General features: G+C 44.0%; 1 long non-coding RNA gene across 1 annotated transcript; it reads left to right on the forward strand.

Moving 5' to 3' along the window:
* The first annotated feature begins 613 nt into the window (after nt 1–613).
* Nucleotides 614–8,708, forward strand: LOC116981016. The gene is made up of 3 exons (XR_004414141.1): nt 614–669; nt 1,040–1,108; nt 8,576–8,708. It is a non-coding gene; the product is annotated as an uncharacterized LOC116981016 (long non-coding RNA).
* Nucleotides 8,709–9,941: the final 1,233 nt, after the last annotated feature.

The following is a 9,941-nucleotide window of genomic DNA, read 5'->3' on the forward strand; positions in this document are numbered from 1 at the left end:
CCGCTGTCGCTACCCCCAGGTAGGCTGTCTCCCCCAACCGTACTCAAACATGAGTACTTATTTTCAAGGTGTACAGCCACCGGGGTACTCACCAGTCCCTGCCACTGCCCATTGCCCTTGTTTTATTGTTGTCCAAGTCTGTGTCTGTGTTGCTGCTGCATGCTGGATTTTTATTGTACTTGTACCTCACCGTACTTGAGACACTAGCTTTCACACTGTCTAAAAATCAGTGTCTTCACATCACCCACTAGTAAATGACTTTTCTGGCTGTATCACCATTGATCATTGAAAATGTAACCTTCCTGTCTCTCAAACCACGTATCTACTGCTCACCTCACACCCCACCCCACCCATTAATCGTCATTGGTCTTCTTCCCCTGGCAAACCATTGGCGCTGGTCTCAGAGTTACTCATGTTTTCTATTGTGCCTTTGTCTCTGAGTTATTTGTGCTTTTCATTGTGCTCTCTGCAATACTGTAGCCTATGAAATAGAGGTATTTCCCATCATGCAAATCCCACTCAGTACCTTCAGTAGCCTAATCTTTCTTACACATGTTAATGTCAACAGTCCAAAAATTTACTGGAACTGAAGCTAACCTTCTTTTACTCTTTAGAGACAATATTCCGGCTGAAACACAAAATTCTCCAAGTGACAGTGATGAATCATGGGTAGGTAACATGTTTTTATTAATTACTGTTCTGTTGATAACTAAAACTTTTCACCAAATTACCTTATATTTGTTTTATAATTGGGAGAAAAAAACTGACATTCAGTAAACATCCTAAATGTTAACCGTTGTAAATCGCCATTAATCGAAAAGGATCAATTGTAAGCAAATACATTGTATTTTTAGTAAATAAAAAGATTCAAGATTCTTCAAATGTAGATATAGAGATGGGAGAGTTGGCTGAAAGCATAATTGAAAGGATGAGATCAGCTTTTAGGGGAAAATAGTAGCATGATAACGCCAACTCAGGCAGAATTGAAAATTCCGAATTTGCAATATAGACTCTTATTAACATAAATTTGTTTCCTTAGGATAAGAATACACAAGAAGAACATATAAGGCGACGGATTTCAGTCAGAAGAGAACATATAAGAAAAAGGGTAATGTATTTGTGTTGCACACCGAAAGAGGCTCAGTTTCTATACATCAAAGATCTCATCTGTGCATAATTTTATTTTATCCTTTTACCAGTTTCCTTATTCGTCGTTTCTTTGTTCGCTCCTACATCACTTCTGCAAGGATGAAGCCTGATACTATTGATTTCAACTGCCCAGTTACTTTATCAAATTTTTATTGAATCTTGTTGCCCTAAAGGGCCTGTCCCACTTTCTCGACCTAATTCACGACCACTGCCGAGTTTGCCCTTGACTCATACTCGCAGCATGGTCGTCACGAGGTCGTAGGAGGTCGTATGTAGGTCGTAGCAGGCCGTGATGCTAGTCGTAGGTACTCGTGGTATCAAGTAGGTTGGGGCGTTTTTCTAGCATGATGAAAAATGTTCACGAGTAAAAAAGGTCGTGAATTAGGTCGTGAAAGTGGGACAGGCCCTTAACTATTCCCACAGAATAATTTGAAACCTTCCCATTTCTGATGTCTTTGTCATCTGCTAACACACTCCACACCTGCACTTTCATGTTTGATTCTAATGGTCGTTAAAAACAATGTAAGCTTGGAAAATAGTGATGTTACACTTGCCATCCCTCAGATACCTCTGCTTTATTCTGCTGCTTTGAACTGTTCCAAAGCTTTTTATGTTGTTGGCTTTCATATTCCTCTTTGCTATCTCTAGTACTTCCCATAATTAACTGTGGGAATGTTTTTACACAAAGCGTGGTGGGTATATGGAATGAGCTGCCGGAGGAGGTAGGTGAGGCAGGTACTATCATAATGTTTAAGAGATACTAGACCAAGTGGGACCCGTTGGGTGCCTGTCACATGGGAGGCCTGGTCCCCCAATGCAACCTGTTCCCCAACGCAATATTCCACCACTCACCCATATCCCCCACGGGAGGCCTGGTCCCCCAACGCAACTTATTCCCCAAGGAAGATCGTCCCGTCAACGGAAGGTTAGAGCCCCCGACCGCTGAAGGACAAAGAAGGGAAGAGATTTAACTTTCTTTTGCCTTCCACCGCAGTGAGGAATGTGGAGAAGTCACTGTGGTGGATGTTCATGTTAAAATGTATTTTATGCGTTCTGTTGCTTTTTATTGGCATGACTGTATGGCAAATCAAACTCCTCGTATGTTTCAAAACATACTTGGCTAATAAAGTAAGTATGAGTGAGTATGAGTATATATCACAAGCAATAGCAGCCCCAACACAGATCCCTGTGGAACACCACTGGCCAGAGACCTCCAACCAGAGTAACATCCTTCCACCGTAACCCTCTGTCTTCTATGGGTAAGCCAGTTCTGAATCCATATGACGAAGTGCACCCTCATTTTCTGGACCAGTCTACCATGGGGGACTTTATCAAATGCCTTACTGAAATTCATGTAGAAACATCTGCAGGAATGTTCAAGAAAGTGGTCAGGATAGTTTCCTCCAACAATATGTAGAGGGGGCCTACATTGGAGAGGGCAACGCTTGATCTGGATGGGAAATTGGGAGAGGCAAGTGGAATTTGTGGATGAGTCTTTTGGGACCAGCAACCACGGTTCGATTTAAGATAGTTAGGGGATAGAGACGGGGGCCCATGAGTTAAATTTTTAAATTGGGGGAAGGCCAACTTTGAAGGTATTGGACAGAAACTGGCTCAAGTTGATTGAAGCAGGTTGTTTGAAGGAAAAGGAATGTCAGGAAAGTGAGATGTTTTAAAAGTGCGCTGACAAGAGTCCAGGACCTGCATGTTCCTGTTAGAGTGAAGGGCAAGGCAGGTGAGCGTACCACCTGGATGATGAGATAAATCAAGGCTCTGGTCAGGAGTAAGAAGGAGGCACGGGGCTTTTATAGGCAGTTGGGATCAAGTGTATCGTTGGAGGAGTTTTGGGAACTGAGGAGCAAGCTGAAAAAGGAAATCATGAGTGTAAAAAGGGAATGAGATAGCTCTTGCAGATAATATAAAGGATTATCAAGAGTTTTAATAAGTACCTAAAGGTAAAAAGTGTAACCAGAGAGAGAATGGGACCACTCAGGAATCAAAGCGGTCAACTCTGTGTGGAGCTACAGGAGATGGGCAAAGTCTTCAATTAGTATTTCTCTTCTGATTTTAACATGGAGAAAGATATGGGCACCGGGGAACTTGGGGCAGTTAATGGAAGCACGGTTTTGTATGCGGGAGATCGTATCTCACGAATCAGATTGAGTTTTTTAAAGATGTAACCAAAAAGGTTGATGATGGCAGAGCTGTAGACATTATATACATGGATTCAGCAAGGGATTTGACAAGGTTCAGCATGGTAGGCTGCTCTGGAAGGTTAGATCGCATGGGATCCAAGAAAAGATAGCCCACTGATTTGAAATTTGGCTTCACGGAAGGAATCAGAGAGTGATGGTGGAAAGCCGTTTTACAGACGGATTGTGCCTCAGGTTTTGTTGCTGGGCCCATTGCTGTTTGTCATCTATTTCAGTGTATTGGATGAAAATGTACAAAGTGTGATAAGCAAGCTTGAAGATGACACTAAAGTGGATGTTTGTAGATGGTGCAGATGGTTGTCAAGAATCTTGATCAGTTGGGCAGGTGGGCTAAGGAATGGTAGATGGAATTTAATATAGAGAAACGTGAGGTGTTACATTTAGCACAGTCTAACAAGAGCATGACCTACGTCATGGTGCATGGCAGGGCTCTTGGGAGTGTTGTAGAGCAGAGATATCCAGAAGTGCAAGTACATAGTTCCTTGAAAGTATCATCACAGGTGGTCAAGAAGGTTTTTGACACATTTGCCTTCCATCAGTCAGAGTACTGAGTGTAGAAATTGGGAGGTCATGTTACAGTTGTATAAGACATTGGTGAGGCCACATTCAGAGTATTGGGTTCAATTTTGGTCAAGAGAGAGTTAGATTTAGCTCTTGGGGCTAAGGGAATCAAGGGATTTGGGGAAAAAGCCAGAACGGGGTACTGATTTTGGATGATCAGCCATGATCATATTGAATGACGGTGCTGACTCAAAGGGGTGAATGCACCTATTTTCTATGTCTCTATGGTCACCAAGTTACAGTAAAGATGTTGTCAAGCTGGAAAGGGTGCAGAGAAGATTTACAAGGATGTTGCCAGGCCAAGGGTCTGAGCTATAGGGAGAGGTTGGGCAGGCTAGGACTTTATTCCGTGGAGCGCAGGAAGATGAGGGGTGAGCTTCTAGAGGTATTAAAGATCATGAAAAGAATAGATCGGGTAAATAAACAGAATCTTTTGCCCAGAGTAGGGGAATGGAGAACCAGAGAACATAGGTTTAAGGTGAGGGGGAATAATTTAATAGGAACCTGAAGGGTAACTTTTTTACACAAAAGATGGTAGGTATATATACAAGCTCCGGAGGAGGTAGTTGAAGCAGGTATTATCATAATGTTTAAGTGACATTTCGACAGGTAATAATAATAATAATAATAATAATATATCTTTTATTGTCATTGCACGTCAGTGCAACGAGATTTAGTGTGCAGCTCCACTGATGTACAAGAAAGGTAAATAAATACAATACATAAATAAACAAGCTGAATTGATTGACGTGACCATCTGAGGGAGACTGTCCAAAGGGGGTGGGTGGGGGGGCACTCATTAGGGCCGGTTCAGAGCCGCTATAGCTCTTGGGATAAAACTGTTCCTGAGTCTGGAGGTTCGGGCGTAGAAGGCCTTGTAACGTCTGCCGGAGGGAAGTAGTTGAAACAGACCGTGGCAGGGGTGTGATGAGTCCTTATGGATGCTGAGGGCCTTCCTGAGGCACCGCGTGTGGTAGATGCCCTCCAAGGCTGGTAGCTCTGTCCCGATGATCCTCTGCGCTCTGTTGACGACGCGCTGAAGAGCTCTCCTCTCCGCCTCCGTGCAGCTGAGATACCACACAGAGATGCCATACGTTAGTATGCTCTCTATGGTGCAGCGGTAGAACGTTGTCAGCAGCTGTTGGGGCAGACCAGTCTTTTTTAATGTCCTCAGGAAGAACAGTCGTTGCTGTGCCTTCTTGACCAGCGCGGCGGTGTTTGTGGACCATGTGAGGTCTTCTGAAATGTGAGTGCCCAGAAACTTAAAGCTGGACACTCTCTCCACACTTTCCCCATAAATGGAGATTGGGGCGTATTCTCCAGAATGGGACCTCCCGAAGTCAATAATCAGCTCCTTGGTCTTGGAGGTGTTTAGTGCCAAGTTGTTATTGGCGCACCAGTCCGCCAGGTTCTGCACCTCCGCTCTGTATTTTGTTTCATCACCGTTGGTGATCAGCCCAATCACTGTTGTGTCGTCTGCAAACTTCACGATGGTGTTGGTGTCGAATGCAGGGACACAGTCGTGAGTGAAGAGGGAGTAGAGCATGGGGCTTAGTACACAACCCTGTGGTGTGCCGGTGCTCAGGGTGATGGTGGAGGACAGGTGCGGGCCCAGTCTCACTGCCTGCGGTCGCTCCGTGAGAAAGTTCAGGATCCAAGCGCATATCGGTGAGCTGAGGCCTAGCTGGTGGAGTTTGGTGGTGAGCTTGGTGGGGATGACCGTATTGAATGCAGAGCTATAGTCAATGAAGAGCATCCTCACATACGTGCCCTGTCTGTCCAGGTGAGTCAGGACAGTGTGAAGGGCCAGAGAGATGGCATCCTCTGTCGATCTATTTGCCCTGTATGCAAATTGATGGGAGTCCAGTGAGGCAGGGATGCTGGATTTAATATGGGAGAGGACCAGCCTTTCGAAGCACTTCATGGGGATTGGAGTCAGGGCAACCGGCCGGTAGTCGTTGAGGTTGGTGATTTTGGACTTTTTCGGCACCGGCACTATGGTGGCTGTTTTCAGGCACTTGGGGACCGTTGCCAGAGATAGAGAGAGATTGAAGATTCTCGTGAATACCTCCGCCAGCTGTCCAGCACAGTCCTTTAATACTCTTCCCTGTACACCATCCGGGCCTGCAGCCTTGCGTGGATTGATCTTACGCAGAGCGCACTGTACCTCCTGAGTGCTCAGTGTTAAGGCCTGTCCCTCCGCTATGGCCGGGGTTATTCCACACCTGGTGGTGTTGCCAGTATCGAACCGGGCAAAGAAGGTGTTTAGTTCGTTGGCCAGTGTGATATCACCATGGGGGCAGGCGGGGCTGCTCTTGTAGTCAGTGATGTCCCTGACACCCTGCCACATGCTTCTGGTGTCCGCGGTATTGAAGTGGTCTTCTACCCTTTGCCTGTGGATGACTTTGGCCTTTTTTATGCCTCTGTTCAGGTTCGACCTGGCCGCACTGTACGCAGAAGTGTACCTGGATTTAAAGGCGTTGTTGCGTGCCCTTAGTAGATCCTGAACCTCCTTGTTCATCCAGGGTTTCCGGTTTGGGAACATCTTTATTTGCTTGTCCACTGTGACAGTCTCCACACAGCAGTTGATGTAGGAGAGCACAGTGGATGTGTACTCCTCCAAGTCTACCTCTGTACCACTGGTAGCCAGTTGTGCAAACAGGTCCCAGTCGGTGCGATCAAAGCAGTCCTGGAGTTGTAGGGTGGCGTCCTCGGGCCATATTTTGACCGTCCTTATTGCAGGTTTGGTCTTGCGGATGAGGGGTCTGTACGCAGGCAGTAGAAACAGTGAGAGGTGATCGGATTGTCCCAGGGATGGGCAGGGGAGAGCTCTGTATGCGTCCTTGATGTTGGTGTACACTTTATCCAACGTGTTTGAGCCCCTGGTAGGGCACTGCACATGCTGGTGGAATTTGCGGAGTGTGGCACGTAGGTCGACCTGGTTAAAGTCCCCTGCAACAATGAAGGCACCGTCGGGGTGAGCATCCTGCTGCTTACTGATGGCCGAGTGCAGCTGTGCTAGTGCTAGGTTAGCATTAGCCTGTGGTGGGATGTATATGGCCATGATGATAACCACAGTAAACTCCCGAGGCAGGTAAAACGGTCTACATTTAAGCAGTAGGTATTCCAGGTCTGGGGAACAGTAGCTCTCTATTGCAGTGTGGTTGGTGCACCAGTCATTGTTGATGTAGATGCAGAGCCCGCCACCCTTGCTCTTACCGGAGTCCTTTGTTCTATCAGCACGATGCAGTGACCGGTTGGTCAGGTCCACAGCCCCATCGGGAACCAGCGCGCTGAGCCAGGTCTCTGTGAAGATCAGCACACAGCAGTCTTTCAGGGATCGCTGGGTGTTGATCCAGAGCCTTACCTCATCCATCTTGTTGGTGAGTGACCGGACATTCGCCAGAAAGACGCTTGGGAGCGATGGTCTTTGTGGAGCCCTCCGTAGCCTGTCCTGCACCCCCGCTCGCCTTCCACGTTTCTGCTTCCTTTCCCGGCGCTTGCTCCGTCTCCTGCCCTCCGGAGTGGTGATCCAAGGGGCTTTCCTGCCCAGCTCCGACGGGACGGTAAGGGTACTGTAGTACTCACACGCCAGTTTGAATCAAATGAATCAAATAGATTTAGAGTGTTCTGGGCCAAGCCCAGATGGGTCTAGTATAGATAGGGCATGTTGGTCAGTGCGGGCAAGTTGGGACGAAGAGCCTGTTTCCAGGCTGTATGACTCTATGACTCTAATGCTCGTCTAGAGCCCAAACACCACTCCTAATTGATCTCAAACTTCCTTTGCATATTAGTATTCTTCGCACTGATCTCACTGTCCTCTATGTTCATGAATAAGGATGTATAGTACTTGTTTAGTACATTGCCAACATCATCTGACTCTAGGCACAATTCCCTTTTTTATTCTCGAGAGGTCCCATTTTCTCTCTGGTTACCCTCTTGTTTTTAATGTAGAAATAAAAAACCTTGGACACTTTATTTAATCCGAACGTTTAATCCAAAGACTCTTTAATGGGCCTTTTGGCCTTTCTAATTGCTCGCTTATTCTTTGAGTGGTAGGGCGGGGGTTGATGGACTATCTGATATGCTTTCTCTCTTTTAAAATATTAAAATGTTTTACTCTGGATGTGAGAAATTCCATGTGATAATTTCACTTAAGAGCATGGAAATTATCCTTGATTTCTAGCCTCACCATACAGTGAAGCAAGATGATTATTTCCTCATTGTCAAGTTAGTAACATTTGCTTGCTGTGCCCAAACTGCTTATTTCCTGCAATGCAATATTAATAGTTGAAAAATACTGATGAAACATTTTGGGATATTCTGAAAGAGACATGAAAGGCAGCATATCACGCATATCCTCCTGTTTCTTTCAACCTGTACAGTGTCCACTTTTGCTTTGCCTTTATATACCCCTGCAATACATGCCTCAACAGCCAAAACATTTGTGTGCATATTTGCAACTTTAAGCCCGAAATTCAGTTCTATCAACGGTAACCATTAATGTTTTTGCCATTTTAATGTTTTTGCCCTGACAATCCCAATTTGATGTATATAATATTTTAAGCAATATTTATTGCAATATGCAATATGCAATATACTATTGAACATCTATAGACAAATTTATCATTTAAGTATTGTTTGCTTTGCAGCTTGCAGAAGAGTCTGAACAATCACTGTTACTTGACCAAAGTGAAGATTACAGCAGTGCCAGAATAGAAAAACGTATGTTTGCCATTTAGTCTATTCACATTGAGCAAATACGTACAACAAAACAAAATAATTTGTTCAGTGCTTAGATGTGCTTACATTTCAAAAATAAGACCACACAAAAATAACTCTCTGAAAAGGACCCAACAAATCTACGAAGCCTATTCAACCTGTTCCATTGACATCATGACTCCCATTGCCCAGATAACTTCATCCATTAACAATTATGTAGAAAAACAAAAATCAGTAAAATAAAGCAGAAAAATTAGAAATTCTCATTTAAAAAGGTGATCAAACACTTTATCGGCCATAATTCTGTAATATATTTATCAATTCCTAACTCATTTGTGTGCAATGTTATGTTAACTACCAATGGAAACTTGCCCCTTTTCAACAGTTATGGCAATTCCACAAAGGGATGACGTTACCTTAAAGATATGAGCAAAGTCCTCCTACTATCTATCCAAAATGCTTCATATACCAAGTCTTTATTATTTTATCAACAATTAAACATGCAGCTTTATGCTTTTCTTGAATTAGATAGCCAGTTTCTGTATTTCATGGTAGCCAGTGGTAAACTAGCTTTCACTTTTGTAAATATTGGTCTTGCCAATGACATCCAGATCCTGAAAATTGAACAAGTAAAATAAACATGGCAAGGATGTCCTGGAGTAATCAAGTCACAGAGTAACATATTTTAGCAGTAGATGAACTGAAGTAGGGATAAAGTCAGGCGATATTAATCAGCATTAAATAGTTTCAGTGATGGATTAAATAGGGGATCCAAAGTTGATCTCAGAGTCAAATAAAACATAGAAGCAGCAAATGGTTTCATTCAATTCAGGCAGATATAAGGTAGAGGTCTGGTATCAGCACTGGACAACAGTTTCAATTAAAAGATTGTGGAACAAGGCTACAATTTCTGCCCATTCAGTTCAAGATGTTGGTCATTCAGACAGTTTAGAATAGTTCTATGTTATCCCACCTTTGCATCCACTTCCTACATGCTAGGGGTAATTTACAGAGGCCAATTAACCAACAAACCCCCACATCTTTGGGATGTGAAGGTGAGAAAGGCATAGAGAAATAGTTATTTTTTCACAGTTGTCATGCTTCATAAGTGTAATGTTGCCTGATTTGAAGTGTATTTACAGTAGTTTATGTGAATAACTGAAGCTGCCTGATATTTTACTATTTGTTACAGTTAATCATTGAAATGTTCTTCCAATAAACATTTGGCTGATGATTATAATTTTTGTAGCCTGGTTAACCAAATTAAGTCGAGTATTGCAGTTAAGAACCAATGAA

The sequence above is a fragment of the Amblyraja radiata genome, chromosome 15 (assembly GCF_010909765.2).
Source record: "Amblyraja radiata isolate CabotCenter1 chromosome 15, sAmbRad1.1.pri, whole genome shotgun sequence".
NCBI lineage: Eukaryota > Metazoa > Chordata > Chondrichthyes > Rajiformes > Rajidae > Amblyraja > Amblyraja radiata.